This window comes from Melopsittacus undulatus, chromosome 1, assembly GCF_012275295.1.
Source record: "Melopsittacus undulatus isolate bMelUnd1 chromosome 1, bMelUnd1.mat.Z, whole genome shotgun sequence".
NCBI lineage: Eukaryota > Metazoa > Chordata > Aves > Psittaciformes > Psittaculidae > Melopsittacus > Melopsittacus undulatus.
Window position 1 is genome coordinate 129,763,510 of NC_047527.1, and position 23,195 is coordinate 129,786,704.

Consider the following 23,195-nt stretch of genomic DNA (forward strand, 5'->3'; position numbering starts at 1 on the left):
CAAACTTTCGCTTTACCCCTGTGACAGACCACTCAAGAATTAAGCCTGTGGGAGAAAGAGCAGTGGTCATTCTGCATTTCAAGGATTTGACCAAATGTCCTGGGGGGATTTGGTGCCAATCTCTAAATCTCTGCCCTCTATAAAGTACCCTTGAATGATACTTAGCTGAGGGTTTGAAAACTCTTTTACACAACTGAGTCAGTTACTTGTTTTGCCTGAGTGTTGCAGGGAAAACCTCCTTAGTCCACATGGTTTAAACCAAATTGGGATCAAAACACTTTATTGAGCTATCAAGAACATGAATTATGCAGCAGTCAGCAAAGTGCTGCATTCAAGTAGTAATACAACAAGCAAACTCCCAAAGTAGACATGACACAAGAATGCTAACAAAGCAAATATCTAAGCACCCTGTGTAACAGCTACTGAACTACTGAACTACTACTACTGAAATTGTTCTTTCCAGGAAGACTTCACCATAAGCAGTGTTGTAGCAAATGGCACTTGGTGTATTGGTAAGGAATGGTGAGGAAAACCTGTCTGCTCTCTACGTTTCTGTAAAGTTCATGCAGAAGGAACCAAAATCCCTTTCTTTCACCTCTGGGATCTCCATGATCAAATAACTGCACGTGATACAAGAGCCTTTATTGACAGAGTCTGAACATACAGATTCATTTACAGGGAAACCCAGCAGCAATGCCCAGTTTGTAGCTGCCATGGGCAGGGACATCCCCCTGGGCCTCCTGGGCACAGGCACTGCCTCAGGGCCAGCATACCAAAGGCCTTTCTCCAAGGCATTCAGGGTGAAAGGGCAGCAGCAGCAGGGCTGTGGTGGGCAGGGCTGTGAGGGACCCATCACCCCTGTGCCATAGTGCCAGCACCCAGCAACCCAGCATCACAGTGTTCTGGGGCACTATAAAGCCCAGTGCCCTCCCCCATTGCTTTGGAGCTCCAGTGCCAGGCACTATAAGGGTTCTTGCTCCCAGGGAAGATCAGGCCAGCTGCACTTTGCTGTTGCTGGAAGCCCCAGAGGTGACTCCAGGTGGAGGCAGAAAAGGCAGTGCCAGTGTTCCCTTGCCCCCTTACAGGCATAACCAGACCATGGACCCAGAGGAGGTCTTGCTTACATGCTCAGGGAGTAGCCAATCCCCAGCACTGGGGTCAGGAAGGAATTTTCCTCCGGAGCAGACTGAAACTGGTCTCTGGGGGGTTTTTGCCTTCCCCTGAGCACTGAGCATGACCACTTGTCAGGGCTTCTCTGGTCCTGGTGCTCTGTGTTATCACCTGGTGCTCATGCACCATGAAGGTGGCCCCTCATGCCCTGCATCTGGGGTGGGAAGGCTTTTTTGCCTCCTCTACAGCCGAGCACAGCCTCTTCATGGGGCTCCTTTGGGCTATTGTAGCCCAAAGGCAGCTGCTTGTGCTCCACGCAGGTGTCCCTCGTGCCTTGCATCCTGTGGGAGGAAGCCTTCTGCACTCCCAGGGTGGCCTCAGCATGCCCCCTGGACTTGCTGCTTCTCTTTGTAGCATTGAGCATCCCCCTTGTCAGGTCTTCCCTCGCACACTCTGGCTGGGCTCTTGCACTGCTCTCGCCTCACCACGACACTGCTCCTGCCCCAGCTTTCCTTTATCAGGCTGCAAGGGAGGTTGTTTCAAGATAAACTGAAGGATGTGCCAGTCTGCTGCTGGCTACACAAGTGCCTCATGTTAATGCTTGTGCTCTTCAGCTCTGCAAGGTTTAGAAAAAGAAAATAGAATCTCAACTAGACTAGAGCAAGATTAACTCACCAAAACTAATCTAAACCAACCTAAGCTAAATTAACCTAACTAAACCAGCCTAAACCTCACTTAAACTAACCTAACCAAAACTAAGATAAAATAACTTTATTTATAAATAAATAAAATCCTCCTTCCACCTGTAACCTGACTTGTGTCTGATTTGTGTCTGAATAGAATGGAATGGGATGGAATGGAAGGGGATTGAATTGAATGGAGTGGAATGGAAAGGAATGGAATGGGATGGAATAGAAGAGAAGGGAATGGAATGCAATGGGATGGCACGGAATGGAATGCAATGGGATGGAGTGGAATGGGGTGGGATGGGATGGGATGGAATGGAGCAGAATATAAGAACTATGATACATAATGCATATAGTTCTGCATGACAAGCTTTGACTAGGTCTGAGGTGCTATCTGCAGTGCAGGTCCCAAGGGAGGCCAGTCCCAGTCATTGAGGCCTATCAACACCCTCTGGGCTCTGACAGAAGAAGACCCGCACCCCTCATATACCCTCCTTCAGACATGTATGGGGTGCCACTGGAGAGAGAGTATTGGGACAGATGGACTCCTGATGGAGTGCTGTTGTTTTCAGGCTCCTGTGTTCAGTTCTGTTTCTCCAGAAGAAACAAGTCAGGCATTTTTAAAGCCTAGTGTTTGGGGAAGGGGTGGGTTTGGGAGTGAGGGGAAATAACAAGGAAATGAGCAGCTATTGCCCGCATACAAAAGATTTGCAAACGTTGAGTTCAGGAGCACGTCCTGGTTCAGGCTGAGGGCTTGATCTTTGAGCCTCACTGATGCCAGGGATGTGGTCTCTTGCTATCCTGTGGAAACCCAAATAAACTGGTTGGAAACAGAAGAGTTTCAAAAGCCAGTTGACACGTTTTTTTGCAGAGGTGTTCAGGTGCTCAAATTATCCAAAGACAATCTACATCTCCCACCCCTACCAGAAGGCACAGGCCTCCTTTTCACAAATTGTCCCTCCTGGCGCTACCCCCTTTGAGTTTCTGCTCACTTCAGTGGAGCCGCTAGCCCCTGGACAAGGCCTGTCAAAGGTCTGAGTCTTCTTCCGTGGCTCTTGCTGCTCAGAGATGAGGCTCCTGTACACGGTGTTTCCCCTCTCTCCGGTGTTGGAGGCTCCTGTCTGGATATACTCACTTTGGCAAATGAGCATTAGTGGTGGACTAATGTGCTGTTGCTCCTCCTGGCACCACCCCCTATGAGTTAGAAGCTTTGTTCTTGGCTTGATCCATGCAGGACAAGCTGGCCACCATTCCCAGTGCTCCAAATGAGATCTCAGTTGTAGCCCATTTAATGGTAGCAATGTTTGTCTATTTTCACAGGTGTTTCTTTGTTGACGCAACCTATGATTGTGTCTGTGTAATATTCAGTAACTCTTGACCTTCATAAAATGCCACTCATGTCCTCTGAAGCAGTCAATGCCACTTGTACAGTGACTCCTCTAATCAATAGGCCACAAATGGGTATCCTTGCATACTGCACTATTGAATTTGGCCCATTTGTTAAGTTCACCTTCTTGCATGGTTTCATTATCATTTCATTCCTTCAAACAGCCTCATCTGATCTCAGATGACCCTACTTGAGTAGGATTTTGTACTAGAGACCTTCTAAGCACTCTTCCAGCCTGAAATGCCATGTGATTTTGCAGTTTCATAAATTCAGCATGGGCAGATGGTTGCCTGCATTCAGTTCCATCTGCTAGGATGACATAGTTTGTACTGACAAGTTGGACTGCCTGTTTTACTATGACATAGTGAACAAATGGCAATAGTTTCAGATGAGCAAATTTAAAGCATTCGGTTGGCAACTCTTTTCAGGGAAGTGCCACTTCTCTTATGGACCTGAAGTATTAGCTCCATGTGGCAGTGATGCATGATTCACATATTACTGTTGTTATTTAACAGACACAACTTTGTTCTCAGTGGTTTACCCACAGATAAAGACTATGCATTTGGAATAAGATAAAAATGATGCATGTTATAATCATGGAAAAATTTAGGTTGGAAAAGACCCCTGGGAGATTACCTAGTCCAACTTATTGCTTAGAGCAAGGCTAACTTAAAAGCTGTATCAGGTTATTATGGGACTTTTGCAGTTCAGTTTTGGATATCTCTGTGGATGGAGATCTCACAACCTGTGTGGGCAACCTTTAGAGTGATTATATGCTCTTATGGCAAAAAATATTTTCCTTATATCCAGCTTGAATTTTTCTTTCTGCAACTCATGTCAGGTACCTTCCACCTTCCACTATGAATCTTTGAAAAGAGTCCATCTCAACTTTCTCTGACCTCCCTTTATGCAACGGAAGATACCAGTTAGGTTTCTTCTTAGCTCTTCTGGAAGCATAACAAACCCACTCTCCTAACCAAATTCATTTGTCCCTTTCTGGACTACAGTTAGTTCTAGGGGGGCTAAAAGTGGACATAGTACTCCAGACACAGCTTCATTAAGACCAAGTAGAGAGGAAAACTCATAAACAACAAAAACACTTCTCTTGGCCTGGATGATGAACTCTTCAACAAGCTCCTCAGATTCTTTTCTGATGAGTTGCTGCCTCCTTGTGAGTTACTCCCCAGTTACTCCCAGCCTGTAACAACAAGAGGGGTTATCCTGTCCCAAGATGCAGAACTGTGCATTTATCTGTTGAATTTCACAAGGTTCTTGTCAGTTCAGTCAGTCCTTCAGCTTGTCAAGCTCCCTCTTGGAGGGGCAAACCGTGCCCACCCTTCACTCCCATTTTGGTGTGAGCTGTGACATTGCTAAAGGGTGTATAGCATCCCATTGATTGCTCACTGACAGAGATATTAGATGGTGCTAACCTCACACTGACCTTTGAGAGGTATAACTGGCTACCAGTTAGATTTCTAAGAGCTAACCCAAATATTTTGAACCTATGATTAAGCCATTTTTCATCCATATTTTACCCAGTCCAAATCCCAGCTTGGTTTCAAGGAAATTATGGAAAATATTGTTGAAAGACTTGATAAATTGAAGGTAAATTACATCCAGTGATCTTTTTTTAGCCACCAAACCACTCATGTCATCACAGAAGACAGTTAGGTCAGGTGAGATTTGGAAGTTATAAATCTTTGCTGGATGTTCTTATTAATTTTCTTGTCCTTCGAGTTGCTGGAAACTTACTCTTCATTTTTTCAGGGAGTAATTGGGGCTGACCAGCCTGGAATTTCCTAAATTCTCCTCCTTGCCTGTTTTGAGGATGTGCATAAAATTTACTTTTTCTTGGTCAACATGACCTCCACTTTTCAAAGATAATAGCAAATGGCCTTGAAATTACATTTCACACTTAATATTCACATTATTTTGTCTCATGGACTTGTATATGTCCATGCAGAACACCTATCTACTGTGAGTATTACTGTTCTCTCTCAGAATAATGCTATTTGGCAAAGGGATCCAGGACATCTGAAAGGAGATCTTTTGGATCTCCTAAGGTAAAAAAGGTAAAGCTAAGGAAAATAAAAGCTTTAAGTACCCCTTTTCTATGTCCTACATTACAAAGTCACCTGCTCTGCTCACCATCAAGAACACGTGAAGTTTCTTGGTCTTCCTTTTGCTATGAATATATGTGCTAAGTCTTTAACAGTGCATCCCACTTTGTTGGCTTCCCCTCTAGTCTTAGCACATAAGCTTTCAACAGGTCTGTCTTCAAATTCCTAGCAGAATTCTAGGCATTCAGAATGTGATTTTATGCAGACTGCAACTTCTCACAGCTTTCTTCCCTGCCAGTCATTCCTAAATAGCCTTCATCCATCCACCCATCACAGCACCTGAGTTGTGTAAGTTATTCCACCACACTGCTGTAAGACCAGTGATGTCCATGCACTGCATCCATGTTCGGGCCTCCTGTTCCTCCTGTTTTTTTTATCAAGGTACATGTGTTGGTGTACAAGCACTTGAGAGGTACCCCTGCATGCCCTTCTTTCTCAGAGGAAGTGTCCCTTGTTGCTCTGTCCTACACCTCTGTTGTGTCAGTCTGATTTTAGGTGAGATAGGAACATTAGAAGAGGTATTTCTTCTTTCAGCATAAAGACACTTCCCCGAATAACGATGAACTTAGTGAGTAGACTGTAAAGAGGGAAAACAGAACTAAGATATAAATTGCATATTTCATATAGGTAGATGTAGCAGCTCATCACCAGTCCTGATGCTGTGTGTCTGTATTATTCTCACAATGATGAGACAAAAGATGAAAAGACAGTTTTATTTCCTCTTATTCTTCATTTGTATTGCATTAGTGCTTAATGTTTTCAATTGAGCTTCAGATGGTGAACACAATATGCAACTAAGAGCTCCAAAGAGATTTCTAACTTGTGCTTGTGCAGCCTGAGAAAATGGGGATGCAGAAGATAACCAGAACAAATAGCCATGAGTGACATGCTCGTTCTGTGACTGGTCTCTAAAAAAGAGATACGTATGAAGGACAGAACAAGGGGAATACGCATGCTTTGTCTGGTTGTCTTCTAACATTTTTGCCCTCTGTCCCTGTTATGCAGTAATGGTGTTTTAAGGTACTGTGAGTATGATCTACTCTTGGTACAGACAAAGGATTTGTGTACTGTGAAAAAGTTGGCACAAACATGTCACTCTTTTTTCCCCTCACACAGCCTTATAAAGCTACCATAAAACTACTTAGTAAAGGTTTGACAATTTAAAACTCATACACCCCCTGATATGCATGACAAAAAATTATGTCTGCTTTACCAGCTAGCGGACAGCTCACCTTGAGGAACTATGAGATGTAACTTTCTTCCTGTCAGTTTGTGTTGCCTTTCTCTTATCTGTGTCCTCAAGGGAGAAGTCAAGGTTTTATTTTCATTATGTTTGTTGAGGAGACAATAATATTCTTTGCAACTGCAATGCATTTTTTAGGTCAATATCCAGGAACCTTAGAACTCCTGAACTGATATTTACTTTTCTCATTGTAGACAATGAAGGAAAATATGTTTCTTTTAAAAAATCATCAATACTTTCCCATAGGATGATGATTTTTGCACATTATAATCAATAAAAAAAATCTTGCAAGTTAAATTATTTACACTATATGTTACATACATACCATGAAAGGCGACTTGAGAGGAGGGTGTATTGACATAAGCACCAAATACATATAGCTGATGTGGGTGTATGTTATTAAGAGAGAAGATTAATTAAAGTTTGGACAGAGAATGTATCTTTTTAAGTTCCTCTCCCTGCAAGAACAGTGTTCTGAGAACTGCTAAGTCTCCAAGGAAACCACTTCTATTTGTGACTCTGTTTAGTGATGGAAAACTAATTTTTACCTGCTTTTCTAAGACTGACAAGTCATGACAGCTCTTAGAAATCTGAAAATCAATTATTAGTCAAGTCCTGATATATTTTTAGTTACCTTTTTTGTGTATTTAGACTGAATCATTGAACTACACTACAAATCAGAGGTGGAAAAGTCGGCCATGATTTGAAAAAATGGTACAAATTTAAATTTTCACAACAAAGTTTATAGCATAATGGTATTATATTAAAAAATCAATCCTCTTGCTTAAGTCAATTATCAGTATTCCACACAAATATGAATTTGCTTATACAGATTTGCTTTCAAAGCTGCATGTATAGTTCTATAGAAATACACACTGTGAGGACAGACTGAGCACCTACCAGGCTACTGCTGTCATGCATGTCTTATCTCCAGTGCCAACCCTGAGTAAACAAAAATCTTTCTTTATTCTTAAGTTAGATGTTGAAGGAGTCAGAGCCTTAGAGTTATTTTATTTATGCCTCATAGTGGACTGCTATGTATTCTTTCTTTTCCTACATTTCTCTGCCAGCAAAGAGAAGCTGTTGGCATCCCTGAGTTGTCAAAGGCAGAGAGTTCATTGTCTTCCGAATGAGCATGATGATGAAGGGGTGACACAAAATAATAGTAGTGGTCCTGGTCTCGTTATCAATAATTATCTCAGATTGTGTTCTCTGATGTGCTTCTGTTGCATTAAAAAATCTTCAAAATCCAAATGCATTTCAGTATATATATGAGTTTCTAAGACTTGCATGTATGCACATTAACAGTAACTCAGTGGAGACAGCCAAGTTCTGTCAATTAAATACTACTAAAATCTCCAGGACATCCAAGAAGAATTGGAGACCCTCTGTCTGAGCAGGGCCTGGCTCATCCTCTCTCTCCTGGATTGTTCTCCCTCATTATTCACACCACTCCCTTGGAGCATCAAATGTGCAGTTTTTTCAGTTATTTTATCAATGAGTCTAGAAAAGAAAAGCTGTTAAGTGATTTGAAGGCTGATGATAGAAAGCCAGTGGTAGCTTGACCTTGCTTGCTATGTTTAGACATAGTCAAATGCAGAGTGAGTTTGAAAGTCTGATGTTGCAAAAGGGCCTGCGCTACAGGCAATGACTCCATTAGTCTGTTTCAAGGATCAGGTTCAGACCACAGTCATTGCTGGCCCCTGAAAACAGAAACTTTTTCTGCTGATGTCTCCCTTGGCACCAAGTGCCTCATCTGGTTGAGCTCTTAGAAATCCACCTTTGGCTGAAGTCCCAGGGGCTGCTAGAAAGACCTGTATCAACCCAAAGCATCATGTGCCAGGTGGGTTAGGATATCCCAACCTTTTCAGGGTATGGGATACACATGATGTTCCTCAAGGGCTGTATTGAATAATATGTATGGTGAATTTATATCCACGGCTACACAGAGGAAAGCAATGACATCCAAAGTCACAATGAAAACAGTGACAAATATATTTTTCCCCACACCATGTTTGTATGTATGCTTGGAAAGCTAGGCTTGGACTCTGTGATGTTTACCTGATCAGATCAATTTCTGCTTGTGTTGGCTACCATGGAGTTATCCAAGGTATAAATTCATAGAAACATAGAATGGTTTGGGTTGGAAGGGACCTTAAATTTCAACCAGTTCCAACCGACCTGACATGGGCAGGGATAGCTTCCACTAGACCATGTTGCTCAGAGCCTCATCCAATCTGGCCTTGGACACTGTCAGGGAAAGGGCAGCCACAGCTTCTCTGGGCAAACTGTGCCAGCGCCTCAGTACCCTCATAGTGAAGAATTTCTCTGTAATATCTAATATAAATCTATTATTTTTCAGTTTAGAGCCATTTCCCCTTATCTATTTCAGCCTGTTGACTTCAGTGTAAATGTTTAGTGTAAATGTTGACTTTAGTGTAAATGCTTTTGTGAATATGACCTGCAGCACTAAATGTTAATAATGTCACTACTATCCGCAGATATATTTTCCACCACAAAAGATGTCAGAAAGCCTTATTAAGCCATCTAGTTCTGCTTTTTTAGTTTTCCTCTATGTCTTAATGTGTCCATCAATGCTGATGTAATGTAGTGTAGGCTGCAGTGTCAGAAGCATTGCAGCCATTCAAATATTCTGTTCTTCTGTGGATCTTGGTGAAAAATGAAGGCTGTTTGTGACTCAACATTGTGACAATGAAAGAATCACAATGTAGCAGCTTTTCTGTCCTGTTTTTTTTTTTTTATTTTAATGAAAAGATTTTTTTCTTGGATTTGCTTGTATGATTAAAATATCCTGGTTACTTGAAAAACTAGCAAGACAAAGGATAAATGGGGAAGGTAGACTTTTTAATAATTATGGGAAGAGCAAAGCCCTGTTTCTCATTAGCCATTACTGACCTTGAATCTTGTACAGCTTACTTGGATTTGTTAGTTGATGAGGACTTATTAGTTGATGTGGATTTTTTCAGTTTGTGAGTTGTTGGAAGACACCTTCTTGGCTCTAAGGGCCTTAGCATGTATTAGAACCTGATAGCACATGTTTGTGTTAACAGGAGAGAGAATATGCTGTCAAGAAGTTAAAAAATTAAATCTGTTGATTTAGTGTCTCCACTCAGTAAGCTACAGACACATCAGTTATTGTTAAAGTTTTGTTGCTTAAATTTTAAGCTCTGAAAGAGAGCAACAAAGAAGGGTCTAAGTCTTTCTCTGCTTAAGTCTACTTCAAAAACCTTTCCAAAGTCATGTCTTTTTTCAAAACCATTTTACAAAATAATTCCAAATTAATATCCTGTATTCCTTTGCAAAATAATATTCCTTCTGTCTCCCTTCTAACCATAAGACTTGTCATTGTCTGATTCACACTGACCTGATCTGAATTATTGCATGGCTGTGCAAAGAACAGTTCTACTATGTAATGTTAAGAGATCTTGCCAGATGTGGTTTTAATAATTTCTATTTTGCAGATCAATGACTACAGTACTGGTGGGGTCAGAGAAGAATATTATTTAGAAATACTGCATGTGCAGACAGGTAGACCTGTTTTGATTATGTGAATACCTTACTTTAGAAACTGCCTTTGCTACAGCTCCACTACTTACTTGCTTATTATGCCCTTAGCCCCAGAGCTGCTTGGCTCTCTCCTAGGGGACAGACGTTTAACTGCTTTTACAGCCTTCTCGTTGTGATCCCCAGACTTCCAATGTATTGCTTGTAAAACATCCTTGTTTTCACTTGCTGACATCCCCTTAGGTACACTAATTTCTCCGCCTTCCCCCACATACCAACAATCATCAACTGCAGAGGCATCCAGCATACCTTTTTGTGACTATTTTCTTCCTATGTTTCATTTGGATATAGCCAGAAAGACCACAAGCAGAAAACTTGTAAAGTGATTAAACTCATTTTCTTCATCTGCTGTGGCGCCAGCTTTCTGGGTCTTTTATAGAAACTAGCTCAGTCATGCGGCAGGTTGAGCTAGAGATTCCTGATGCAGATTATTATGCTCCCATAAATTATCTCAGATGTACCTGAGCCAGGGTTTGAATCAGATATTGACAGGAGAGTTTTCTTCCTTTTGCTCTTTTTCTTCCTTTGCTACCCTGTGCTATTTTGCTCTTGCCTGCAGAATGGAGAAAAAAATTAACTAAAAAAAAATTTATTGTGTTTAATACCACTGTCTTTGAAAGTTACTCTTGACTTTTAAGACCGAATTCTTTTATACATAAATTTTATAGTAGCCCAGTCTGGTGAGAAGTAGGAAAGATATGTTTTAAAATTTTTACTATTAATTCAATGAATCATAATCAATTTTAATAAAAAAATTACAGTGGTCATACAAGGTACTATTTACTTCTGATGAGCTTATTCCTGGGCTGGTGTACAACTTATTAGCTGCTCTCAGTGGATTGATCACTAAAATAGAAAAAATTATTTGAATAAATTTTCTATTGATATATTTAGTACTCAAGTTTTATACTTCACTCTTTGATGAATATACCATGTTTTCCAGCTGTAAAACTTAATTAAATTTCTGTTGTAAGATTACAATTGTATAATACAGTGTGTTAAAAGCTTATGTAATAATAGTTATTCATCAAGTGATTTCTGAATTTTCTTAAGAAGACAAAGTTTCAAGATATAATTATTTTCTGAAAAAAAAAGCCCTAACCCAACTCAACAGATAAAAATACTAAAAGCAAATTGCAATCTTTAATAATAATCTTTGAACACTAGGCCAAACAGTTTCACTTTTTCCAGTTTTCAATTTTCAAAAAAAAACCTGGCCATTGTTTGTGGAACAGATGTTTCCCAGGAAGTTTTGAGTTCAGCCTGCAGTTTTTCTTCAACCAAACTTCAGGGATATTTTGGTTTACATGTATTTGCAATTCAATTTTTTTCAAAGAAAGAACCTTGAAAAAGGTTTTATATGTAAGTAAGACAAATGAAGTGAAGGAGTACAAAGTAACTATGGTAATACGCTGCTCTTGCAAGACACCAGCATTATTACAAGCAGGCTCAAGAGTATACCATCCACTCATGAAAATTTGTTAATCAGATAGAAACATCTTTGGATTTAAATATAAACTATAGACAGATCCAGGATGAGTAAATATCTCACTATAATCCATGAGGACTGAAAATGCAGTAAGGTTGGCTCAGCTCCCTGAGAATGGTGAAGCAGGTATGGTGTTACACCTTCCACACATAAACAGATGAAATAGATATCAGCTGCTAATGATTCTGAATATATTTCAGGCTAGAGCTGCTGAAATAAAGGGAACAGAGGAAGCTGGGTCATGCTGGTGAAGGAAGTGGCATGTTCAGCTCTGTACTGCTTTTCTGGCACTTTCAGCTCAGAATGCTGAGAGCATTCATGAAGAAGCTCCCAAGGCAAGGAGGAGTGTGAGGATTTTGTTTGCTTCCATATGACCTGATTTTAAGTAAAATAATGACACCATTCACTTTCCACACATAGATTTCTGCAGCCATGAGAAATTTTCAGCTAGGATCTTTCTTTTCCCCATACTGGGGAGTGTGGGGGCATGAGCGAGTGACTGTATGGTTCTTTGTTGCTGGTTGGGATTAAACCATGGCAGTTTTGGAGGGCTTTACTCAGTCTTATCTCTCCTTGTAGTATGATTTCTGTGAGCTCTTTTGGACAATGTGCAAAATATTCTTCTGAATTTGAAGACTAAATTTTCTTAGAATGCATCCTCTGAATTTGTGGTAATTTCCTTTTTAATTTTTTATTTTCTTTTTTAATTTTTAATCTTTCATTTTCTTTTTTATTTTCTTTTTTTTGTTTCTTTAAAAACCAATACAAATTTACTCAAATGTCATCAAAAAATGAGGGTAAGGAAACTGTTTATGAAAATGTAAGAAGAAATCTAATAAATCAATGGTCTTATTCTATATTCAGAAAACAATTGCCAAAAAAACCCCCAACATAAGTAACTACAAATCTTGGCATGAAAGAGGGCAGAATCTGATTTGAGGAAACAGGTTTGAACCCAGACTGAATCTGGCATCCATTTGTAAAAACAAGAAATTGAGCTCAATAGTTTCAGAAACTGCAAGTGCGTGACAGCAGAGAGTTGATGACCTGTAATGCTTTGTCAGAAGCTTTTCCTCTCAGAATTGTTAGAGTTGTTGCCTGTAGAGAAATAAGTGACCTTTAGGACATCGTTCAAGTAGAGGAGTAGTTTAGTCTGTCTTGCATCTGAGAGGCAGGGGGATTTATGAAGAAAATCGTATAGGTTTTTACAGTTGACTGAAATTCAAATACAGGAACTGAAGGTCGAAAGTTGATGTTTTGACTCAGGCAAACCAGAAGAGAGAGGTTTCTGCTGTATTTTAAAGGGGCGAGGTGAGTTTCCTTTCATATAAACCAACATTAGTCACATATTTCTAAAAAAAAATGCCTTGCTGTCATTTCAGCCTGGGATTATCCATGAGTCCTGTAGACAAGCAGACACCTGGGAGACAACTTCAGTAAGCAGAACATTCTGTAGTTGCGGGAGGTATTTATTACGCTAAATCATTGTTTCTCACTTCATTGCACATAATCATAACTTCTATGGCATTTCCTTCTTTGACCTTCAGAGTAGATGACAGGACACAGCTGAAATCAAACACACTGTTTATGTGGGCTTGGCCCCTTCGAATTAAAGGATTTTTTTCCTTGCAGTATTCCCAGCTCTTGTTCTCTTCAGTATTTCAGTGTTACTCTCTCTTAAGTTTCAGTAGCCAAATTTTGCACTCTAAGTTTTACTGGGTAGAATACCTTCCTCTTTCACAGATATCATCAAAAAATCCTCTACAAGTCATTATGTGTAGTAAATACTGTGGTAATGTACTCTCTTTTGCACAGGTTCATGACAGACTCCCTTTAGGGAGGAAATAAAAAAGCAACCAAATATTTCAGTGCTAAAATTTTTCAATCCCTCTCCCCCCTGCTCCCTGAAAGAATCAGTCAAAATTAACTGCATCAGACTCTTAACAAAACTAAAACCAGGTTTTGTCTCTACAGAAACAACTATAGAGTTAAGAGTAGTTTATTTTACTGAGACATTTTATTTCTCTGTCATTCACTCATATAACCTTTTGCCTCTGTCTTATATGAGCATTGTCATTCCTATTTTTCTGGTATAGTTTGTCTTTTTTCCACATCCCAAAGGCTCAGCTATGACTGCAAATAGCTGATTTGTCTGTTTTCATATTCTAGTTAAAGGCTTGTGTGTTTTGTTTGGATGCATAAAGGGAAAGGCATTTCAAATATTTTACAGCTTGCATAGGACTCAGTAATTAAAGTCAGTCTTTGGGCTTAGACCCATTACCAGAGCACATGCTCTAGATAGACGTTATACTTCGTTCTGACTTTTGAGTAAAATGAAGCCAGATCCTGACCTTGAGCCTATGGTTTATAGGGCATGTTGAATTCTGGGCTTGTGCACATTTAGCCCCACTGTAGCAGTTGTAGGATCACAGGGAGGTGACAGATGCTATCACACACTTCCTACTGTAGATGATTATTTTATAATTATGAAAAGAGGTCTTTGCATAGACTAGACTTGAAAAATTCAGCCGATTTCCTCAGCAAAGTTCTTGGTAGGCCAACAGAAGCATCTTTGATTCAAGACAGCTAGTGTTTGTTTATTTATCACAGATTTCCTTAACACAACATAACCATCCAGGCTGATAAAAGCAATGAAATTTCAGTACAACACAATGCTGGAAGTTTGGATCTCAGATAAGCAAATATTGCCATCAGTATTCCCAGCATTATATAGCTGCTATTAAGATCAGGCTTGGAATTTTATTTCTTAAACTGCATAGATAGTGCTTAGATGTATGGATTTATTATCACATTTGGCATATATTATTTATAGCATAAGAAAGGTGAAACATCTTGCAGCATGCATGTAAAGATTAGGATTTATTTTCCAGGAATCCTTGAACAATTTTATCAAAAGCCCATTTCCAGGTGGTGTTTTTCTGCAATAAATCATACAGCAGAAATCTATCAGTGGACACCAGTAGGAGATAAATGAGAGCAGAGGAAAGAGGGTCATCACAGATTTTTTTTCTCTGTATCATGACCTGTCATTGGCAGAAATCCATTTATTATTGTACACAAATGATTTTTTTTCCCCTTACTCACTGTGTTTGCCTTTCTGAGGAGTACTAGCTAAAATAAAATGAAAACTTCATGGAATATAAGCTTTCAGGCATCATGAAAATAGAGTTAACTTAAAGACCACAGATGCAAAGACTTCTTTTTCTCTCTCCTTCTCTCCCTTCCTCTCTTTCTTTTCTCTTTCCTCCACTCTCTACATAATGACAATTTCTTTTGAAGTTTTCATTATGGAAATAATGAAAGAGAGGAAGAGGAACAGGACCATGATACATAGACCTGATACCATGGTGGTATGTATAAGAATTACTAAACTCAGTCCTCTGATATATAGAGGAAGGAGCCAAAACCCATATTGACCAATTAGAAGTGGGCAAGCTCATGCTGAGCTGCATTTACCTCAGCTAACTTCAAGAACCTTTCTATCTTTTTAAATGGAATAAAGATAACATTTGTTTTTAAGTAATGGGGGGGGGGGGGGGAGGAGAGAGGAGAAGGGCAATAAGGAGGAGAGCTGAAGTGTAGTATTTTTTGATAGGTTGAGATTGAGATAGGAAGGATCAATATAACCTCACATGTCTGAAAGAACATCACTACTCAAATTTCTATAGAGTCCTCAAGAATGATCCACTCATGTTCCAGGAAGATGGTGTGGGATTTGATTAAGTAATAGGGCCCCCACCCAGGCCAGAGTGATGCTTATAGCAGTCAGGCTTCTGGGAACCCAGAGAAGAAGCAAGAGAAACATGTCTTCTAGACAGCATGGGTGAAACCTTTATAGTACAACAGCAGAAGCTTTAAGGCCAATCAATACCAGGAGCAATCTGTACATTTGAATCCTTCCTTTGTACAAGTAAGATACCACTGGGACACACACCATTTATACACCCAGATTGTGCTCCTTCTGGAAAGCCTTGGTTATTCCTGATTTATTAATTTAGGATATTGTCACAGTGCAGAAATTTTATCTAATTCCTCATGTCTCTGACCTGTTTAACTTTTGGACATGTGCCACAAGCATTTTTCTTTTCCCTGGGCTAGATAAAGATGCACAAATGCTGGTAGGACCTACATCCTTTGTCGTAAATAGATGAAATAGTGAACTAATGGCCACTGATTTGTGTAAGCTATGGTTAGTTCTCCTCATCAACAAAGGTGGGACTGTGTGAGACTGATCAGACTAGCTATGTAAGTTCGTGTCACTGAACATTTAGAAGCCAGTCAGTAGAAATCTTTATTTCAGTTGTAGCTAGTGGAAATTTATTGTTGACTTCATTTGAGCTCGGGTTTAATCCCACATTTCTATTTCAAAAGATTTTGATTTTTACTGCAATAGTAGAAAAAGGTTACTAGCACAGAGATCATAGAGTTCAAATAACATTTAGCTGTAAATATATTTTTGGTTGAATACATGCAAACCTTGTTTGCATGAAAATTACACATTCTTGTTTGCTCTGTGCGATCAATTACTATCCCACCTGCAGGCTTGATTTTAATGGGTTCCAGCACTTGTGCAGATCCTTCATCTTTCTGGATTAAACTTTAATAAGTTTTTAATCTTTCAAACTCTCCTTGAAATATTGTAGTTTTAAATAATTTTCCTTGTTGCTTGTATAAATCTTTTACAACAGGGAAATTAATCCATTTAAAGTAGAAAAATGTGATATAGTAGAAGAAGGAAAAGTTTCCTGAAGTATTATCACAGAATCTAGTATTTTTTTTATTTCATCTTGACTTCACTGTTTGTCTTCAACATGCAAACTATTGGTTGCAGTTGTACTTCAGAAAACTGTAAGAAATCCCATTTCTTTCAGATCTCAGATCCTTACTACTCTTTACTTGGCTGACTTAATTTTCAAGGAACTGGAAAATTTTATTCCTTGGAATCATAACAACTTACAGACATGAACAGTAATTTATGGCTACCACATTAAATGAATGGCTCAACATATTAATCCACATTTCAACTTTACCATAAATTCAACTGAAGAGCTTAACCTGTGGCAAAGGAGACTCTTCTAAACATCTAGGACTGCCGTTTGAATGGCAAAGCAGTAATATTGCATGTGTTATATTAGAATATGATATTATGCCTGCAAACCAGTAAAAAAACCATACAGGCTACAGGGCAAACAACAAATCTTTAAGCTGTTAAGACTTTAATTAATCTTAAATCTATGTATTTCTTCTTCACTACCACATGAAAATAAACAGCAAAATAAGTAGTAGTTTACACTGCTGCAACCTAGCTTCTTTTGGGGAAAGACAGTTTGTATGTCACTTTTTAGTATTTTGATTGAAACCTTTAATTATAACCAATTGAATCTCCTTAAAGATTAGGGGGCCCACATAGACAGATTTTGCATACTCAGTTATTAACTAGAGCTCAACCACAGATTAATGTGGGTGAGTTTTCTATGATATCATGCACTTTTACCTATTATAAAAATTTAGATATATGCCACCTAACCTTTCATTTTGATATTCATGTTGGTTTTAAGTATCTTTTTCTTTTAAATGTTACAATCAAATCCCTCCTTGAGGGGAATCCTGTTCGACTGGCTGCAAGATCGATGCAACAGCGTTGGGGATATTTTGAATTGCGAGGAGAAAACGTCTGCAAGGTGATGATGGGACTTTGAGAGTTATAGGAATTATGGGAATTGCAAAGCAATTTATCAGGGTCTTGCAGAAACCCCAGTGCACATGGTACTGAGGATAGAACAGATGTACTCTGAATGAATAAAGGTCTCACAGGTATCCACAAATATGCTGATCACATTTTGACATCAAACTGAGTATTGCTGCAGGTGTTGCACAGAAATAGTGAGACCCTTTTGCTTGTTCTGTTTTGGACATGGCAGGGCAGCAAACACAGTGTTAAGGAACAGAGAAGGTAAATACGACGCATAGTGAGCAGCCTCAGGTATCCCACTGTAGTCTGTCTGGAGCTCACACAGCGGACAAAGGGGTGAAGAAATACTTCACACTGGGGAAATGCTCTGCACTCTTGCTATGTGGAACAGGGATGAGAGACTGGAGGTCTTCCCTCTTCCCTCCATCTCTGTAAGCAGCCCCATGGTAAAGTCAGCTTTCTGGCTTTAGTCTAAGGTAATGTTTTTGGCTTCCTTTCCCTTGTTAACCCTTTAAGCCTATGTTTATTCAGTTTGTAAATAATTTTGGCAGGCAGGAAGGTACAGAAGTAAGTATATCTGTGTGTTGGAGTTTGTCCTGGGTTTAGCAGTAGCAGTCAATTTTTCTCCCTCTTAGTAGCTGGTGCAGTGCTGTGTTTTGACTTTCAGCCTGGGAACAGAGCTGATAACACCGATGCTTCTAGTTGTTGCTAAGTCATGTTTACTCTGACCAAGGACTTTGTGAGTCTCATGCCACGCCAGGGAGGAAGGGAGGCTGGGAGGAAGCAGGGACAGGACACCTGGCCCAAGCTAGCCAAAGAGGTATTCCATAAAACAGCATGTCATGCCAGGGGAAGTAACTGGGAGTTACCCAGAAGAGCATGCTCTCTTCTGGGTGGGGCTTGTTTTGGTGACTGGTATCGTATTCTCTTCCCTTGTTATTTCCCTTATCATTATTATTACTGGTGGCAGCAGTAGTGATTTGTGTTATACGTTAGTTACTGGACTGTTCTTATCTCAATCCGTGGGAGTTACATTCCTTTGAGTCTCCTCTCCATCCCTCTGGGAGCGGGGGTGGGGGGTGGGGGGGGGGGGAAGAAAGAGGGGAGGAGCAAGAGAGAGTCTGTGTGGCTGACTGTCTTTAAACCACAACAGTTCTTTTTGGCGCCTAATGTGGGCTGCATGGTTGAGATAAAAACAAATCTGACTGGAGTGTGTGTAATTGTATTCGTGATGAGCATTTTTTAGATTAATAGTCACTTGTCACAATGCTGATTTATTGGTTCTCAAAGTTGTTTCTCTTGATATCGCAGTTTCAGTATATCGTACCTTACAGCTGGTATTTCCTGTGTTAGTGTTTTTCAAGTATGGGGCTTGGGCTAAGTTTCTTGTCTCATTGTACTTTATGATAATGACTTGTAATACAATAGAAGCATTGATCATGAAACTGATCTGGCTTATGTTCCCAGTGTGGTCATCACCTTTATACTTTGAGAGGTATATAAGTGCTTAGCAATTACATGTCTTTTTTCTCCTTCTCAGGTGGTCAACCTGTGAAGGAGACATTCTTTTACCCTCCTAGTCCCCCACACCCCCAGAGAGTTTACAGCACCATTTGCGAGTTTTGAAGTTTTTGAATGGCCTTTTAATACTGTTGAGACCTGTTTGCTGATTGTGATAGGGATCACCATGTTGGCACACATGGAGAGTGTGTTTTGCCCATGACCATTTTGTCTGATTTCAAGAGTTAAGCAGAGTCAGGTTTGGGTCTTGTCTAGGGTTAAACAATGATATAGGAGTACCAAAAGTTTTTCCCTGAGGCTGGACAGCCATGAGTGGCAGGGTGTGTGGGATAGTATGGGCAAGCATCTAGGTAGGTGGGCCCCTCACGTACTTTGGAATATCACCACCAAACAAGTGCAAAATCAAGAAAAATTAGTAAAACACTTAAATGAGGTGTGTTGTCATTCTGGCCATACCAGAGATGGACAAATCATAGCAACATGCTGGGGCTTGGCCTATGCTTACAGGGTCTTGTTCAACACTATCCAGCACCTTCAAAAGGAAAAAAAAATGTCCCTAGATCTGAGGGTAAAGCAACAGTCAGTGCAGCTACTCCAGCTCCAAGCACAGCAGCTACACCACCTCCAGCAACAAGTACAGTGGCTACCTAACCTTTGGCTGCAACGGACAGTGCAGCTACCCCAGTGAGAAGTACAATAGCTACTCAAACTTTGACTGCAACAAACAGCACAGCTACCTCAGCTCCAAGCAAAGCAGCTACACCACCCCCAGCAACAAATACAGTCGCTACTCAAACCACAGTGATAATCACTGCAGCTAAACCGGAGGACCAATTTGTACCAACATTGGTTGCCCCTTTTCGCAAGAGAAAAAGCAAAAACGAGGCAAGCAGGGTGAAACAAGATGAAGAAACAATGCATTCACCACCTGGTCCAGCATTTGATCAGCAGTCATCATCACATGACGAAGAAGAAGAAGAAGGAGAAGTGACTTCTCAACCTCGGACCTCAACCAAGCTACAGAATATGCGAAAAGATTTTACCTGTCAGCCAGGGGAGTGCATTGTCACCTGGTTGCTCCGATGCTGGGACAGAGAGGATGAGAGTCACAAACTAGAAGACAGGGAAGCCAAGCAGCTAAGATCACTTGCTAGGGCAGGGGGAACTGACGAAGCAATTGCAAGACAGAAAAATTCCCTCAGTCTTTGGAGGCTTCTCTTGGCAGCTGTGAAAGAAAGGTTTCCATGCAAGGAAGATATTTATGAGTCGTGCGGCCAAGAGGACTATTTTAGACAAAGGCATCCAGTCTCTGAGGGAATCAGCCATCGTAGAGATGAACTATCACATCAAGCCGAATAATGGGGATATACCCATAGACCCAGATGAAGTTGAATGTACAGGACCCATGTGGTGAAAATTTACACAGAATGCACCGTCATCATATGCCCATTCATTGGCAACAGTAATCTGGAATGACATACTACTAACAGTGGATGAAATGATTAATAAACTCCGAGAGTTTGAAGACAATCTCACCTCTTCCATTATTTCAGCTATGGAAAAACAGTCCCAGGATCTCAAACAACTGAGGGACGATCTATCTGATTTATCCAGCTCCTCATGTGTACCAATACACATCTCAGCTATTAATAAAAGGCGTCCTATTGTTCAAGAGAGAAGATATAAGAGGTATACACCACTGGCCACCCTATGGTTTTACCTGCAGGATCACAGAGAAGACATGACGAAGTGGGATGGAAAACCTACTTCAGCCTTGGAGGAATGGGTGAGTGAATTGAAGAGGGGAGCAATGGCCAAGACTGATCATCCCATGGGAGCTACGGCTTCAGTCTCCGGTGAGCAGGTTCCCAGATGGAGTGGAAGAGCTCATTTTACTCCAGCTCCTGTGATAATGAAGAATAATCCCTTTCCGCACGATTTAAGTGTCCAATGTTGCGATGACTATTAGAGGGACCATGCCTCCAGGCAGGTGGAGATAAGGGACAATCAGATTTACTGGACTGTGTGGATCAGATGGCCTGGTACATCAATCCCACAAAAGTATAAGGCTCTAGTAGATACTGGTGCACAGCATACCCTGATGCCATCAAGCTGTCAAGGGGTGGAATCCATCTATGTTTCTGGAGTGACAGAAGGATCTCAAGAGTTAATTGTACTGGAGCCTGAAATCAACCTGGCTGGAAGTGGCAAAAGCACCCCATTGTGACTGGTCCAGAAGATCCATGCACCCTTGGCATAGACTAACTCAGGAGAGGGTACTTCAAAGACCCAAAAGGGTACCGATGGGATTTTGGTATTGCTGCTTTGCAGACAGGGGAAATTGAGCAGCTATAAACATTACCTGGTCTTTCAGAAGATCCTTCTGTTGTGGGGTTGCTGAAAGTCGAATAACAGCAAGTGCCTATTACGACCACAACAGTGTACGGACAGCAATGTCGCAACAACCGAGACTCCCTAATTCCCACCCATAGGCTGGTCTGTAGACTGGAGAGTCAGGGAGTGATCAGCAGGACCTGCTCACCCTTTAATTGCCCCATATGGCCAGTGTGAAAGTCTAACGGAGAGTGGAGACTAACAGTAGACTATCGTGGCCTGAATGAAGTCACACCACAATTGAGTGCTGCTGTACCAGACATGCTAGAACTTCAGTATGAACTGGAGTCGAAGGCAGCCAAGTGGTATCCCACAACTGATATTTCCAATGCATTTTTCTCTATTCCTTTGTCAGCAGACTGCAGGCCACGGTTTGCTTTTACTTGGAGGGGTGTTCAGTTCACCTGGAACTGACTGCCCCAGGGGTGGAAACACAGCCCTGTCATTTGCCATGGACTGATCCAGACTGCACTGGAACAGGGGCAAACTCCAGAACACCTGCAATACACTGATGACATCATTGTGTGGGGCAACACAGCGAAAGAAGACTTTGAGAAAGGGAGGAAAATAATCCAAATCCTGCTGAAAGCCAGTTTTGCCATAAAATGGAGTAAGGTCAAGGGACCTGCACAGGAGATTCAATTTTGGGAAATAAAATTGCAAGATGGACGTCACCAGATCCCCACAGCTGTGATCAACAAGATAACAGCAATGTCTCCACCAACTAATAAAAAACACAAGCTTTCTTAAGTGTTGTGGGGTTCTGGAGAATGCACATCCCAAATTACAATTTGCTTGTAAACCCTCTCCATCATGTGGCCCAGAAGAAGAATGATTTTAAATGGGGCCATGAACAACAACAAGCCTTTGAGCAAATTAAACATGAGATAGTTCATGCAGTAGCCCTTGGACCAGTCTGGACTGGGACTGTATACTGCAGCTGGGGAGAATGGCCCTACCTGGATCCTCTGGCAGAAAGCTCCAGGGGGAGACTTGAGTTCGACTCCTCGGGTTTTGGAGTCAGGGATGTAGAGGATCTGAGGCCAGCTATAACCCAACTGAGAAAGAGATACTGGCAGCCTATGAAGGGGTTCAAGCTGCTTCAGAAGTGATTGGCACTGAAGGACAGCTCCTCCTGGCACCCTGGTTGCCTGTGCTGGGCTGGATGTTCAAAGGCAGGGTCTCCTCTACACATCATGCAACTGATGCTACATGGAGTAAATGGGCTGCACTAATTACACAACAAGCTTGAATAGGAAATCCCAGTCATCCAGGAATTCTAGAAGTCATCATGGACTGGCCAGAGAGCAAAGATTTTGGAATGTCACTAGAGGAGGAGGTAATATGGGCTGAAGAGGCCCCACCATATAATAAACTGTCAGAAAGTGAAAAGCAGTATGCCTTGTTTACCGATGGGTCCTGCTGTATTGTGGGAAAGCATCGAAGATGGAAGGCAGCTGTATGGAGTCCCCTGTGACAAGTTGCAGAAACTGCTGAAGAAGAGGGTGACTCCAGTCAGTTTGCTGAGGTGAAAGCCATCCAGCTGGTCTTGAACATTGCCTAACAAGAAAAGTGGCCAGTACTTTATCTCTATACTGACTCATGGATGGTGGCAAATGCTCTGTGGGGGTGGTTGCAGCAATGAAAGCAGAGCAACTGGCAACGCAGAGGTAAACCCATCTGGGCTGCTGCACTGTGTCAAGACATCGCTGCCCGGGTGCAGATCCTGGTGGTGAAGGTACGCCATGTAAATGCCCATGTACCCAGGAGCCGGACCACTGAGGAACACCAGAATAACCAACAAGTGGATAAAGCTGCTAAGATTTAAGTGGCTCAGATGGACTTAGATTGGCAACATAAAGAATTATTTTTGGCCTGGTGGGCCCATGACACTTCAGGCCATCAGGCCAGATGGGCCCATGATTGAGGGGTGGACTTAACAATGGA